We start from the raw sequence: 16,427 nt of genomic DNA, 5'->3' as shown, positions 1-16,427 counted from the left end.
GCTTATTTTTTCATAGTTCCACACAACTTCTTCCTGTTTTCTCGAGTGATCTGTGTTCAGTTTTTCAAGGCCTATCCACTGCGCCAACTTATAATTAAATCTGAGGGGGGTGCGATGGGGACGTTCCCTTGTTAGGAGTGTTCTGTGCATTGTGCGTTCAGACACACATGTACTCTGCTTAGCATTCAAGTGTGATTTTAGTTCCGCCACAGTTGGCTGCCTGTCTGTTTTGCCAATCTGCCCAGCCTACGGCGTCCGACAACTGTAATGAGGGGCGGCCGCCCAACCCCACGACGTCTGGACGTTGTGTCGGCACATATTGAAGGTAATCACCACAGCACAGCGCTCCTCGAACCCCCGTGGAGTCTTGCAGTTTTAGAAATGCTCTGCCGAGCCTCTGCGCATCAAACTCACATACACTCATGCCCATAAATTAAGGATAATGCTGATACATGGCGAAACAACGCTCTGGTGGACGGTTTGAGGGTTTAAATCAGCTCGGGGTATGATCATGCAGTACATTTGACCTGGTTGCGCTGGCAGCAGTCTACATACGCAGAGGTGTGTTGGTGCATGTCAAAGTACGGTGTGTGCCCGCATCTCGTGGTCGTGCGGTAGCGTTCTCGCTTCCCACGCCCGGGTTCCCGGGTTCGATTCCCGGCGGGGTCAGGGATTTTCTCTGCCTCGTGATGGCTGGGTTTTGTGTGCTGTCCTTAGGTTAGTTAGGTTTAAGTAGTTCTAAGTTCTAGGGGACTGATGACCATCGCTGTTAAGTCCCATAGTGCTCAGAGCCGTTTGAACCATTTGAAAGTACGGTGTAGCGAGTAAGTGTGCAGACTTGGTAATGGTTACTGTGTGTTGGAAATGGCTCAAAGAACACATACTGAAGACGTTATGAGGGGTAGAATACTAGGGCGAGTGGAGGCTGGTGAAACACAGCAGGTCGTAGCACGGGCCCTCCGTATGCCACAAAGTGTGATCTCGGGATTATGGCAACGATTCCACCAGACAAAATGTGTCCAGGTGTACAGTACGGGACGTCCACAGTCTACAACACCACAAGAAGACCGATATCTCACCATCAGTGCCCGCAGACGGCCACGGAGTACTGCAGGTAGCCTTGCTCGAGACCTAACCGCAGCCACTGGAACAGTTGTCTCCAGAGACACTTCTACATCTACTACATCTACATACATACTCCACAATCCACTATACGGTGCCTGGCGGAGGGTACCTCGTACCACAACTAGCATCTTCTCTCCCTGTTCTACACACACATTCTACAGGGGACTGAACAGACGTGGTTTATTCGCCCGGAGACCTACAAGGTGCATTCCACTGACCCCTGGTCACAGGAGAGGCCGTAAAGCGTGGTGTCAAGAACACAGCACGTGGTCATTGGAACAGTGGTCCCAGGTTATGCTCACGGGCGAGTCGAAGGTATGTATGAGTAGTCAATTATTCAAAAACAGTCTTAATCGCATTTATTATTATCATACCGCCAACCGATTTCAACCCGACGTTGGGGTCACCATCTGGGCGTTTACACTGTGAAATTATAGATATCCGTCAGAAAGATTCGGTGATGTCACTCCTGTCTACATAACGGCAGGAAACTTTGCGAGACTAACCCTTCGTATGGGCTTAAATAGCGTGCTGAGATCACGTGAATAGACGGCAACACTCGCAGCGGCGGTCAACGGCATTTAATACAGTTTATTATATGTAATTACTAGTGACCTTGGTTTAACATAAATTTAAGTGACAGTAAATAACGGAACCATTCCATTTAAAAAGAGTTACAATTATAGTGTTAATTATAAAATAATTACAAATGTTTCGTAGTGAACTCGTAAAATTCGAAAAAGTATATTACATATGTGGTGTCACCGCCAGACACCACACTTGCTAGGTGGTAGCCTTTAAATCGGCCGCGGTCCGTTAGTATATGTCGGACCCGTGTGTCGCCACTATCAGTGAATTGCAGACCGAGCGCCGCCACACGGCAGGTCTAGTCTAGAGAGACTCGCTAGCACTCCCCCAGTTGTACAGCCGACTATGCTAGCGATGGTTCACTGTCTACATACGCTCTTATTTGCAGAGACGACAGTTTAGCATAGACTTCAGCTACGTCATCTGCTACGACCTAGCAAGGCGCCATATTCAGTTACTATTGATATTGATATTGTGAATCATGTACCTTCAACAGCGACGTTCATCATTAATGGATTAAAGTTAAGTATCAAACCAATTACGTTCGCTTTCTGAATTCTAATTCCTTGTCATGTTCGAGACCTCACGTCAGTGTAGTTCTTCCCTCCTTACGCCAGCCTGCGTGAGCTAAAACGCGTGCATTTCGGCCTCCTCTCGTAACACGGTGGTGGCTCTTCTGCCAACACAACACATTATGTGCCATAATATAAAGTAAAACAATTTGTGACACACAAAAACTGGTGTCGTCGTGTATTGTATCTGTTCGTACATTTACGTAGAAAACATTGGGTCAATTTATTAAAACGGCTAATATGGAAGGACTACAACGCCCTCTAGTTCTTGCGGTGAGGACACCGTTGCCCTCTCGTCTGTGTAGCGAGGACGCCGTCGTCATGGTAGCAGCTGGAGTGTTCGTATGGTGTTATCTTTGCCCTGGCCACCGCGTCCGTTGCCGTGGTAGCGGTGTGTCGTGGCTCTTCATCCACAGAGAAGCTGCCACTTATTTGAGGTTATGGAAATACCGACAATCAAGGATAACTTAAAAGATCTAAAGATAGGATAAAAGTTTACGACACGTTTGTAGTAATTACATATAATAAACTGTATTAAATGCCGTTGATCGCCGCTGGGGGTGTTGCCGCCCATTCACGTGATCTGAGCACGCTATTTAAGCCCATACGAAGGGTTAGTCTCGGATAGTTTTCTGCCGCTATGTAGACAGTAGTGGCACTACCAGCACTCGACCAGTGGGTAACATATTTTAAATTTACGTAATTTTGGCTGTTGTATAATGGAATCTTTCTGACGGATATCTATAATTTCACAGTGTAAACGCCCAGATGATGACCCCAACGTCGGGTTGAAATCGGTTGGCGGTATGATAATAATAAATGCGATTAAGACTGTTTTTGAATAATTGACTGATCATACTAATCGCTGCTTCATCTCCACAACCATGATGCCAAAAATAAAAAGAAATGCTGGACGGGTTTATATTGATGGTAGGTCGGTGGTTATACTGTTGTGTCTGATCGGTATAAGAATCCCCGTGGTTCGGTAGACGCTAATTGAGACAGAAGGCATTAAATCAAAGGGCGCAGGCCCTTGTAGAGTGCGTGGGTCGGGGCGCAGACGTGATGTGCAGGCGGCAGCGGCGTCCTTGTGACGTAGCGCCGGCAGATTAGCGCTCGCCAGGAATAGACGCGCGTCCGCTTTTGGCCGCCCGGCGCCCCGAAGAGCGGCGTGGCGCTCGTACCGCCTGTTTGAACGAACAATTGGCGCGGCACGCCCGCATCGACACCTCGCCTCGCCACCCGCGAGCACCGGCCGTCTCCCGTTTAAGCCGGATTCGGGAGCCGTGGCAGACGAGCCAACGCCCTCCCTCGTCACAGCTCTCTCTCTCTCTCTCCTCTCTCCCTCCCCCCCCCCCCCCCTTCAGACGCCTACGCACTGGTCTCTCAATTTCCGTAAACTGCCCACCGGTGGTTTTCGAGCGCAGAGCTGATATCCGATTGTGTCCGCGATACGTTCCATCGAATCTTTGTCACACGAATATCTCTCTCTCTCTTCCCCCCCCTTGTCCCTTCCCTCTCCCTCCCCCCCTCCCTCTCTACCCCCCTCCCTCTTCAGACGCCTACGCACTGGTCTCTCAATTTCCGTAAACTGCCCACCGGTGGTTTTCGAGCGCAGAGCTGATATCCGATTGTGTCCGAGATACGTTCCATCGAATCTTTGTCACACGAATATCTCTCTCTCTCTTCCCCCCCCTTGTCCCTTCCCTCTCCCTCCCCCCCTCCCTCTCTACCCCCCCTCCCTCTTCAGACGCCTACGCACTGGTCTCTCAATTTCCGTAAACTGCCCACCGGTGGTTTTCGAGCGCAGAGCTGATATCCGATTGTGTCCGAGATACGTTCCATCGAATCTTTGTCACACGAATATCTCTCTCTCTCTTCCCCCCCCTTGTCCCTTCCCTCTCCCTCCCCCCTCCCTCTCTACCCCCCTCCCTCTTCAGACGCCTACGCACTGGTCTCTCAATTTCCGTAAACTGCCCACCGGTGGTTTTCGAGCGCAGAGCTGATATCCGATTGTGTCCGAGATACGTTCCATCGAATCTTTGTCACATGAATTTCTCTCTCTCTCTCTCCCCCCCCCCCTTGTCCCTTCCCTCTCCCTCCCTCCCTCTCTCTCTACCCCCCCCCCCTCTTCAAACGCCTACGCACTGGTCGCCCAATTTCCGTAAACTGCCCACCGGTGGTTTTCGAGCGCAGAGCTGACATCCAATTGTGTCCGAGATACGTTCCATCGAATCTTTGTCACACGAATATCTCTCTCTCTCCCCCCCCCCCTTGTCCCTTCCGTCTCCCTCCCCCCCCTCTCTCTCTACCCCCCTCCCTCTTCAGACGCCTACGCACTGGTCTCTCAATTTCCGTAAACTGCCCACCGGTGGTTTTCGAGCGCAGAACTGACATCCGATTGTGTCCGAGATACGTTCCATGGAATCTTTGTCACATGAATATCTCTCTCTCTCTCTCTCTCTCTTCCCCCCCCCTTGTCCCTTCCCTCTCCCTCCCTCCCTCTCTCTCTACCCCCCCCCCCTCTTCAAACGCCTACGCACTGGTCGCCCAATTTCCGTAAACTGCCCACCGGTGGTTTTCGAGCGCAGAGCTGACATCCAATTGTGTCCGAGATACGTTCCATCGAATCTTTGTCACACGAATATCTCTCTCTCTCCCCCCCCCCCCCTTGTCCCTTCCCTCTCCCTCCCCCCTCTCTCTCTCTACCCCCCTCCCTCTTCAGACGCCTACGCACTGGTCTCTCAATTTCCGTAAACTGCCCACCGGTGGTTTTCGAGCGCAGAACTGACATCCGATTGTGTCCGAGATACGTTCCATGGAATCTTTGTCACATGAATATCTCTCTCTCTCTCTCTCTCTCTCTCTCTCTCTCTCTCTCTCTCTCTCTTCCCCCCCCGCCCCTTGTCGCTTCCCTCTCCCTCCCTCCCTCTCTCTCTACCCCCCCCCTTTCTTCAAACGCCTACGCACTGGTCGCCCAATTTCCGTGAACTGCCCACCGGTGGTATTCGAGCGCAGATCTGACATCCAATTGTGTCCGAGATACGTTCCATCGAATCTGTATCACACGAATATGGTTGCCGAGACACCAGCTTGACAATAGTGCTCCTAAAACCACATTACCACGATTCTGGCCTCGTTCGTTGCAACGTGCGCCACAATCTGCATATGGTCGCATCCTGTTTCCTCAAGAGCTGCCGGAATAGTCGCATCAACATGCGTGAGGCTCGCAAGCATGCACACTGAGTGCTCCTGGTGTTTCCCCTTGCTGCCGTTACCTTAAGGAGTGCCACCATAGCAATCATTCTGCAGCGAAATGCAAGAAGATCTGCAGCGGATAGGCACTTGGTGCAGGGAGTGGCAACTGACCCCTAAACATAGACAAATGTAATGTATTGCGAATACATAAAAGCAAGGATCCTTTATTGTATGATTATATGATAGCGGAACAAACACTGGTAGCAGTTACTTCTGTAAAATATCTGGGAGTATGCGTACGGAACGATTTGAAGTGGAATGATCATAATTAATTTTCGGTAAGGCGGGTCCCAGGTTGAGATTCATTGGGAGAGTCGATAGAAAATGTAGTCCATCAACAAAGGAGGTGGCGTACAAAACACTCGTTCGACCTATGCTTGAGTATTACTCATCAGTGTGGGATCCGTACCAGGTCGGGTTGACAGAGGAGATAGTGAAGATCCAAAGAAGAGCGGCGCGTTTCGTCACAGGGTTATTTGGTAAGCGTGACAGCGTTACGAAGATGTTTAGCAAACTCTAGTGGCAGACATTGCAAGAGAGGCGCTCTGCTGTCCACGTTTCGAGAGGGTGCGTTCTGGATGAGGTATCGAATACATTCCTTCCCCGTACTTATACCTCCCGATGAGATCACGAATGTAAAATTAGAGAGATTCGAGCGCTCACGGAGGCTTTCCGGCAGTCGTTCTTCCCGCGAACCATACGCGACTGGAACAGGAAAGGGAGGTAATGATAGTGGACTTAAAGTGCCATCCGCCACACACCGTCGGGTGGCCTTCGGAGTATAAATGTAGATGTAGATCATACAGCCAACCTGTTACAAATAACTGTTAGGTACATTGACCTAAGTTCGACACCTGCAAGGATGTCTTTATCAGAATGAACTTTTGGGAAACCATAAACTTATATTGCGAGAAAGCAATGGTCACAATGAAGAACAGGTATGTTCAAGTCAAAAAGTAGAATAAAACAGCCTTTGGCACGTGTCCCTAGGCTACGAACATAAAAAAAAAGGTTCAAATGGCTTTGAGCACTATGGGACTTAACTTCTGAGGTAATCAGTCCCCTATAACTTAGAACTACTTAAACCTAACTAACCTAAGGACGTCACACACATCCATGCCCGAGGCAGGATTCGAACCTGCGACCGTATCAGCAGCGTGGTTCCAGACTGTAGCGCCTAGAACCGCTCGGCCACCTCGGCCGGCGCTACGAACATCAGAGTCTGATGTAAATATAGGTGGAAATTACACTGATTTGTTGCTTAGGTAATTCTGTGACAACTTCTACTCTGGGGTGCCGAAGATGATCACGGCAGAGTCAGTTCGCCGCGGTCAGAATGGCGAAAATTGTGGAGCAGCAACGAAGCATGTCTTGTGCTGGAGCAGCTAAGAGTCCCATAGAGATTGCGAAGACAGTACTAGAATGTGCGCACAGAGGCGTTTAATCCTGTGGTGCATGATTTTCGGTGCAGTGGACAGCTTTTAGTGATCTGGCGTTTTCAGTCAGTTATCAGGCTGCAAATGCACTACACAAATAGGACAGGGCCCACTGCAGCGGTCTCTGCGCATTTGCAGCCTCATGACCGATTGAAAACGCCAGATGACTAAAAGCTGTCCACTGTAATGAAAATCATGTGCCACGTGGTGACCCTTTCCATTATCTGGCGAGATTTCGGAGCTCCACTTGAAAGAAATGAGCATGTGATATTCTCCATCGTTTGTAACCTGCCAAGACTGCGGCACCCTGTTTATTCTTAGTCTGGTACGTTGTTAACACATCACAGAACTTTCACAGATGTACTATCTGCAGTTTGAATGTTAGCATGTGCAGTGCGCAGTTATTGGGTTATGAGTGGCTGGATGTGGGTCATTCTGTTTGATGATTTCGAATGTTTACTGTGGGACTCTCGTCTTCATATTTGTGTCCATTTCGTGGTAATTTTGTTTGTGCTAATAATTGTTTACAAGCAGAAAGTACTGAAGATTGTTAGAAAATTTTCAATTAAAGAATTCTGTACTCGTAAGTCCTGTCTGGCCTACGGCTTCATGTTTTTGCATAGCAGAGGATAGAAAGAAATTTGAAAGGTAAGCAGATACTGATGCAGGAAGATTTTTCATTCGATGTTGATACACCAAAGTAGTGATTCCGAAACAAACCACGTTCTTGAAGAATACTAACTATTTATAAACCAAATGAACGGAATGTGACACCGCACCATATACAGGGCTATTACAAATGATTGAAGCGATTTCATAAATTCACTGTAGCTCCATCCATTGACATATGGTCACGACACACTACAGATACGTAGAAAAACTCATAAAGTTTTGTTCGGCTGAAGCCGCACTTCAGGTTTCTGCCGCCAGAGCGCTCGAGAGCGCAGTGAGACAAAATGGCGACAGGAGCCGAGAAAGCGTATGTCGTGCTTGAAATGCACTCACATCAGTCAGTCATACAGTGCAACGACACTTCAGGACCAAGTTCAACAAAGATCCACCAACTGCTAACTCCATTCGGCGATGGTATGCGCAGTTTAAAGCTTCTGGATGCCTCTGTAAGGGGAAATCAACGGGTCGGCCTGCAGTGAGCGAAGAAACGGTTGAACGCGTGCGGGCAAGTTTCACGCGTAGCCCGCGGAAGTCGACGAATAAAGCAAGCAGAGAGTTCAACGTACCACAGCCGACGGTTTGGAAAATCTTACGGAAAAGGCTAAAGCAGAAGCCTTACCGTTTACAATTGCTACAAGCCCTGACACGCGATGACAAAGTCAAACGCTTTGAATTTTCGGCGCGGTTGCAACAGCTCATGGAAGAGGATGCGTTCAGTGCGAAACTTGTTTTCAGTGATGAAGCAACATTTTTGCTTAATGGTGAAGTGAACAGACACAATGTGCGAATCTGGGCGGTAGAGAATCCTCACGCATTCGTGTAGCAAATTCGCAATTCACCAAAAGTTAACGTGTTTTGTGCAATCTCACGGTTTAAAGTTTACGGCCCCTTTTTCTTCTGCGAAAAAGTTAACGTGTTTTGTGCAATCTCACGGTTTAAAGTTTACGGCCCCTTTTTCTTCTGCGAAAAAGACGTTACAGGACACGTGTATCTGGACATGCTGGAAAATTGGCTCATGCCACAACTGGAGACCGACAGCGCCGACTTCATCTTTCAACAGGATGGTGCTCCACCGCACTTCCATCATGATGTTCGGCATTTCTTGAACAGGAGATTGGAAAACCGATGGATCGGTCGTGGTGGAGATCATGATCAGCAATTCATGTCATGGCCTCCACGCCCTCCCGACTTAACCCCATGCGATTTCTTTCTGTTGGGTTATGTGAAAGATTCAGTGTTTAAACCTCCTCTACCAAGAAACGTGCCAGAACTGCGAGCTCGCATCGACGATGCTTTCGAACTCATTGATGGGGACATGCTGCGCCGAGTGTGGGAGGAACTTGATTATCGGCTTGATGTCTGCCGAATCACTAAAGGGGCACATATCGAACATTTGTGAATGCCTAAAAAGACTTTTTGAGTTTTTGTATGTGTGTGCAAAGCATTGTGAAAATATCTCAAATAATAAAGTTATTGTAGAGCTTTGAAATCGCTTCAATCATTTGTAATAACCCTGTATATGCCACCAACAGAATGCATGTCACCAACAGAATGTATATCCACTTATTCATCAGAAGCTGTAGACATTAAGTTTGAAGACAACGGTATCATCTCCCAACTCTTTTCAGAACAAAGGAAGAAGAAATTTTCCGTTTCAAATGCAATTGTAATCCAAAAAACTTGGAGGTCACGGCCATATATTATTGCTAGTCGTGAGGGACATGAAATTAGTGCTATTTATAATGTAACATCTAGACCTCATTCAAAGTGCAGGGTTTTTTATGTGGCGGTGAAAGAAAAAATGTTTTTATCAGTACCACTTCTCAGGAAGTAGTGAATGCCGATGACTATACCATTAATACCTAGCACGATTGTCAAGTACCATTTTGATAAAATAAAATGATGGTCCGAAAAATATTTTTAGTTGGTTTTCGTTGTACTAAAGTTATCCTCCAGTTCACAAAAATGACAAAAAATTCAGAATTTTCAAAGTAAAAGAATTGAAAATCACGTCAAAAAGGGTTAAGTAATCATTCTTTTCCCGATCCATACTTGAATAGAAAAGAGAAATAAAACCATAAATGTCACACAGTGAGAGGTAGCCTTGGTCATGTAGTTTACAGTTCTCTGCAGAGTTTAGATGTAGTTATCACAACCAGTACTGTACAGGATCAAAGAACAGGTAATGATGAATGATATACGACGGTTTGTTTGCCAAGCGTAATCTTTGAAATGCGAAACAAACAGTCGCACAATTACAACATTAGCAGTCGGTCAGCACGTCAAACAGTTGATTAGTGGGAGGAGAAAAACATGAAATTACTGTCTTATCCCCGATATTTACTTTGTTTACTGCCTAACGGTATCATTTTGCTCACTTATTCGATAAAAAAGAGAAAAGAAAAACAGTGAAACTTCCTGGCAGATTAAAACTGTGTACCGGACCGAGACTAGAACGGTTTGGGTTTCGCGGGCAAGTGCTCTACCAACTGAGCTACCCAAAAACGACCCACGCCCCGTCCTCACAGCTTTACTTCTGCCAGTATCTCGTCTCCTACCTTCCAAACTTTACAGAAGCTCTCCTGCGAACCATGCACTTGCACTTTCCCGCGAAAGGCAAAAGGTCCCGAGTTCGAGTCTCAGTCCGGCACACAGTTTTAATCTGCCAGGAAGTTTGTATCAGCGCACACTCCGCTGCAGAGTGAAAATCTCATTCTGGAAACATCCCCCAGGCTGTGCCTAATCCATGTCTCCGCAATATCCTTTCTTTCAGGAGTGCTAGTTCTCAAGGTTCCTAGGAGAGCTTCTGTAACATTTGGAAGGTAGGAGACGAGATTCTGGCAGAAGTAAAGCTGTGAGGACGGGGCTTGAGTCGTGCTTGGGTAGCTCAGATGTAGAGCACTTGCCTGCGAAAGGCAAAAGGTCCCGAGTTCCAGTCTCGGTCCGGCACAGAGTTTTAATCTGCCGGGAAGTTTCATATCAGCGCACACTCCGCTGCAGAGTAAAAATCTCATTCTGAAGAAAAACAATGTTCAGCGGTCTCCCTCATCTGAGAAAGTTGTTACCTCCTTCGAAAACGATGTTTGTGAGCAACACCGCAATGCGAAAAGAAGGGAAATGCGAACGCATGCAGAAAATGTGTGAATGTCATGTGAAGCAGCAAAACGAGTTGTGTCAAGAAGAATAATTTTTCTTTCATTGTTATTGTATAAATTTAAATGATGGCACTCGTACAAAAGTCTTCTATTATGTTATTTTAGATCTGCTCTGCTATTATGTACAGGTATTAATGTTATTTCGAACCTGTCATAGTATTCGAGCTGGGCACTTCCTTTGTTATACGAGGTGCATTCAAGTTCTAAGGCCTCTGATTTTTTTCCTCCGGACTGGAAAGAGATAGAAACATGCGCATTGTTTTAAAATGAGGCCGCGTTCATTGTCAATACGTCCCAGAGATGGCAGTACCGTATGGCAGATGGAATTTTACCGCCAGCAGCGAGAATGAGAACTGTTTTAAATACTTAAAATGGCGACGTTTTCCTTACTTGAACAGCATGCAATCATTCGTTTTCTGAATTTGCGTGGTGTGAAACCAATTGAAATTCATCGACAGTTGAAGGAGACATGTGGTGATGGAGTTATGGATGTGTCGAAAGTGCGTTCGTGGGTGCGACAGTTTAATGAAGGCAGAACATCGTGTGACAACAAACCGAAACAACCTCGGGCTCGCACAAGCCGGTCTGACGACACGATCGAGAAAGTGGAGAGAATTGTTTTGGGGGATCGCCGAATGACTGTTGAACAGATCGCCTCCAGAGTTGGCATTTCTGTGGGTTCTGTGCACACAATCCTGCATGACGACCTGAAAATGCGAAAAGTGTCATCCAGGTGGGTGCCACGAATGCTGACGGACGTCCACATGACTGCCCGTGTGGCATGTTGCCAACGACAGCATGAATGGGACTTTCTTTTCGTCGGTTGTGACAATAGATGAGACGTGGATGCCATTTTTCAATCCAGAAACAAAGCGCCAGTCAGCTCAATGGAAGCACACAGATTCACCGCCACCAAAAAAAATTCGGGTAACCGCCAGTGCTGAAAAAATGATGGTGTCCATGTTCTGGGACAGCGAGGGCGTAACCCTTACCCATTGCGTTCCAAAGGGCACTACGGTAACAGGTGCATCCTACGAAAATGTTTTGAAGAACAAATTCCTTCCTGCACTACAACAAAAACGTTCGGGAAGGGCTGCGCGTATGCTGCTTCACCAAGACAATGCACCCGTACATCGAGCTAACGTTACGCAACAGTTTCTTCGTGATAACAACTTTGAAGTGATTCCTCATGCTCCCTACTCACCTGACCTGGCTCCTAGCGACTTTTGGCTTTTTCCAACAATGAAAGACGCTCTCCATGGCCGCACATTCACCAGCCGTGCTGCTATTGCCTCAGTGATTTTCCAGTGGTCAAAACAAACTCCTAAAGAAGCCTTCGCCGCTGCCATGGAATCATGGCGTCAGCGTTGTGAAAAATGTGTACGTCTGCAGGGCGATTACGTCGAGAAGTAACGCCAGTTTCATCGATTTCCGGTGAGTAGTTAATTAGAAGAGAAATCGGAGGCCTTAGAACTTGAATGCACCTCGTACAACGCGGTCTGCCGCTAACGGGTGCACAACCGCCACAGCTCTTGCACATCCTCGTCCGACTGAAGACAACCTCTCCACGTCGCCAAAGGTGTGAAAATCACACGGTGGAAGATCCGGGCTATGCAGAGAACGTAGCGGTGTTTCCCAACAAAATTGCTGCAGCGCAGCCTCCGTCCTATTGGCAGTTTGGGGGCAGGCGTTATCGTGCTTTCGACAGAATTCCTGCGCGTTTTGACTTTATAGGACGTAGAAATTTCTGTTGAGTGTCTTCACAGCGCAGCGCATTGATTGCGATTCCACGCTCGAGGAGTAAAGGACCTCTGCAGTCGAAGGAGGAGGTCTTCGTGACAGTAACAGTAACCGGAACTTGCGTGGACAGCACTGAATTGGTGGGGGAGATGTGGGATGTTTCCCACTTTTGGCTTTGCCCTGTGCTCTCGTGCTGGAAATAATGACACCATGTATGGCCTTGACGACGTCCTTCTTCGACCGCAGGGGCTCTCTGCTCGTAGAGTTCCTCGAGCGTGAAACCGTAATCGGTGTGCAGCGCTCTGAAAACACTCAACAGAAATTTCGTATCGCCATAAAGTCAAAGCGGCCAAGAATGCTGTCGGACGGAATCATGTTGTTGCACGATCACGCCCGCCCCCACACAGCCAATCGTACGAAGGCGCCAGCGATCTGGGAAGAACTACAACATCCTCAGTACAGCCCGGATGCTTTCATCGCGTTTCATTTCTTTGGCGACCTGAAGAAAGACATGCGTGGACTTTTCAGTTTCAGGCGGACGAAGAAGTGCAAGAGTGGGTGAGTTGTGGATCCGTCTTGTAATGGTTCTTTATTTGCGAAACCATTACCACCCGCCAACCCTATTTTTCGATACCGTAGATTACTGAATATATTTCTACGTAATGTCTCATATTTTTCACTCTATTCACATTTGGTTTCATTTTTATATGTAGATACGTCGATATTTTGAGATGTTGAAATCGATATAATATCTAGTGTGAATATCTTTGTACAGGGTTATTACAAATGATTGAAGCGATTTCACAGCTCTACAATAACTTTATTATTTCAGAAATTTTCACAATGCTTTGCACACACATACAAAAACTCAAAAAGTTTTTTAAGGCATTCACAAATGTTCGATCTGTGCCCCTTTAGTGATTCGGCAGACATCAAGCCGATAATCAGGTTCCTCCCACACTCGGCGCAGCATGTCCCCATCAATGCGTTCGAAAGCATCGTTGATGCGAGCTCGCAGTTCTGGCACGTTTCTTGGTAGAGGAGGTTTAAACACTGAATCTTTCACATAACCCCACAGAAAGAAATCGCATGGGGTTAAGTCGGGAGAGCGTGGAGGCCATGACATGAATTGCTGATCATGATCTCCACCACGACCGATCCATCCGTTTTCCAATCTCCTGTTTAAGAAATGCCGAACATCATGATGGAAGTGCGGTGGAGCACCATCCTGTTGAAAGATGAAGTCGGCGCTGTCGGTCTCCAGTTGTGGCATGAGCCAATTTTCCAGCATGTCCAGATACTCGTGTCCTGTAACGTCTTTTTCGCAGAAGAAAAAGGGGCCGTAAACTTTAAACCGTGAGATTGCACAAAACACGTTTAACTTTTGGTGAATTGCGAATTTGCTGCACGAATGCGTGAGGATTCTCTACCGCCCAGATTCGCACATTGTGTCTGTTCACTTCACCATTAAGAAAAAATGTTGCTTCATCACTGAAAACAAGTTTCGCACTGAACGCATCCTCTTCCATGAGCTGTTGCAACCGCGCCGAAAATTCAAAGCGTTTGACTTTGTCATCGGGTGTCAGGGCTTGTAGCAATTGTAAACGGTAAGGCTTCTGCTTTAGCCTTTTCCGTAAGATTTTCCAAACCGTCGGCTGTGGTACGTTTAGCTCCCTGCTTGCTTAATTCGTCGACTTCCGCGGGCTACGCGTGAAACTTGCCCGCACGCGTTCAACCGTTTCTTCGCTCACTGCAGGCCGACCCGTTGATTTCTCCTTACAGAGGCATCCAGAAGCTTTAAACTGCGCATACCATCGCCGAATGGAGTTAGCAGTTGGTGGATCTTTGTTGAACTTCGTCCGGCTCCTGTCGCCATTTTGTCTCACTGCGCTCTCGAGCAGAAACCTCAAGTGCGGCTTCAGCCGAACAAAACTTTGAGTGTTTCTACGTATCTGTAGTGTGTCGTGACCATATGTCAATGAATGGAGCTACAGTGAATTTATGAAATCGCTTCAATCATTTGTAATAGCCCTGTATTTATTGTTATCTTTGAGGCTGGCTTGTGACTTTTGGCGCGGAAGAGTACAGAGTACTCAAGTTTTTGTGTTGAATATGAACAGTCTTGACTTTGTGTTGGAAATGAAAATATGAGTCTGAGTTGTGGACAATGATAAATGTTGTGAATTTTATTAAGAGCAGTAACGGCTGCGAAATTGTATGAAGATAAATGTGAATTTCTGTGAAAAGTGAGTGTGAAGAATTATTCTCAAGTGACCATTGTTTAAAAAAGTATGAAGCATATTGCAATGAAAAACATAAATCATCAAATTAATCCTGAAAGATTGTTTTGGTAAGTTCTTCTAATCGGCGTAATTAACATCCGAGTGCCTTTCGCACCAACAGCGATAGTCATGCTACCTAGACAACAGTTTTAATTACGAGCCAAAGCCAGAGCGAGATCGTCTTTGGATTGCAAATACAAGATAAGTGAGATTATTGTTAATTTTCTTCAGTGACTGTGATCTAACACGTGTGGCGATAACTTTTGAATGGAGTCATTCCGTTATCCAGTTTTGGCGATTTTCGATTCACTGCCCCCTACACTTCAGTGTAGTTGTAGTTCAGTTTCAGCCTACAAAGTAATTCGATCCACTTACTTCTTTTTAAACATCGGTCGTAGTCTTCTGACTGGTTTGCTGCGACCCGCCACGAATTACTCTCGTGTACCAACCGCTTAATCTCAGAGTAGCACTTGCAACCTAAGTCCTCAGCCGCGCGGTTTGAGGCGTTATGTCACGGACTGCAGGGCCCCTCCCGTCGGAGGTTGGAGTTCTCCCTCGGGCATGGGTATGTGTGTGTTGTTATTAGCATAAGTTAGTTCAAGTTAGTTGAAATCGTGTGTAAGTCTAGGGACCGATGACTAAGCAGTTTGGTCCTTTAGGAATTCACAGACGGCGGCCGGAGTGGCCGAGTGGTTCTAGGCGCTACAGTCTGGAACCACGCGACCGCTACGGTCACAGGTTCGAATCCTGCCTCGGGCACGGATGTGTGTGGTGTCCTTAGGTTAGTTAGGTTTAAGTAGTTCTAAGTTCTAGGGGACTGATGACCACATCAGTTAAGTCCCATAGTGCTCAGAGCCATTTGAACCACTTCACAGACATTTGAACATTTTTGAACTACGTCCTCAATTATTAGCTGGATTTATTCCAATCTCTGTCTTCCTCTACAGTTTTTGACCTCTGTAGCTCTCTGCAGTACCATGGAAGCCATTCCGCCATGTCTTAACAGATACCCTATAATCCTGTTCCTCCTCCTTGTCAGTGTTTCCCACATATTCCCTTCCTTTCCTATCCTGCACAGAATCTCCTTTTTCCTTACCTTTCATCCCTCCTAATTTTTTTGTAGCACCACACCTCAAATGCTTCGGTTTTCTCACAGTCGATGTTTCACTACCATACAGTCTAAGAAATTTGTTCCTCAAATTAATGCCTATGTTTGATACTAGTACTCGTAGACTTCTCTTGGCCAGGAATGCACTTTTGCCAGTGCTAGTCTGCTTTTGATGCCCTCTTTGCTCCGTTCGTCATTGGTTATTTTGCTGCGTAGGTAGTAGAATTCCTTAACTTCGTCTACTTCGCGACCATCAATCCTGATGTTAAGTTTCTCGCTGTTCTCATTTCTGCTACTTCTTATTACTTTCGCCTTTCTTCGATTTAGGCTCATTCCATATTCTGTGCTCATTACACTGTTCGTCCTTTTCAGGAGATCGTGTAATTGTTCTTCACTTTCACTCGGGACAGCAATGGCATCAGCGAGTGGTATCGTTTCAATTCCACTCCTGAACCTTTCGTTGATTTCCATCCTTGCTTCTTCGATGTACA

The sequence above is a fragment of the Schistocerca piceifrons genome, chromosome 5, assembly GCF_021461385.2.
Source record: "Schistocerca piceifrons isolate TAMUIC-IGC-003096 chromosome 5, iqSchPice1.1, whole genome shotgun sequence".
In the NCBI taxonomy this organism is placed as follows: domain Eukaryota; kingdom Metazoa; phylum Arthropoda; class Insecta; order Orthoptera; family Acrididae; genus Schistocerca; species Schistocerca piceifrons.
The sequence above is the reverse complement of the archived record's forward strand: the minus strand, read 5'-3'. Positions refer to the sequence as shown.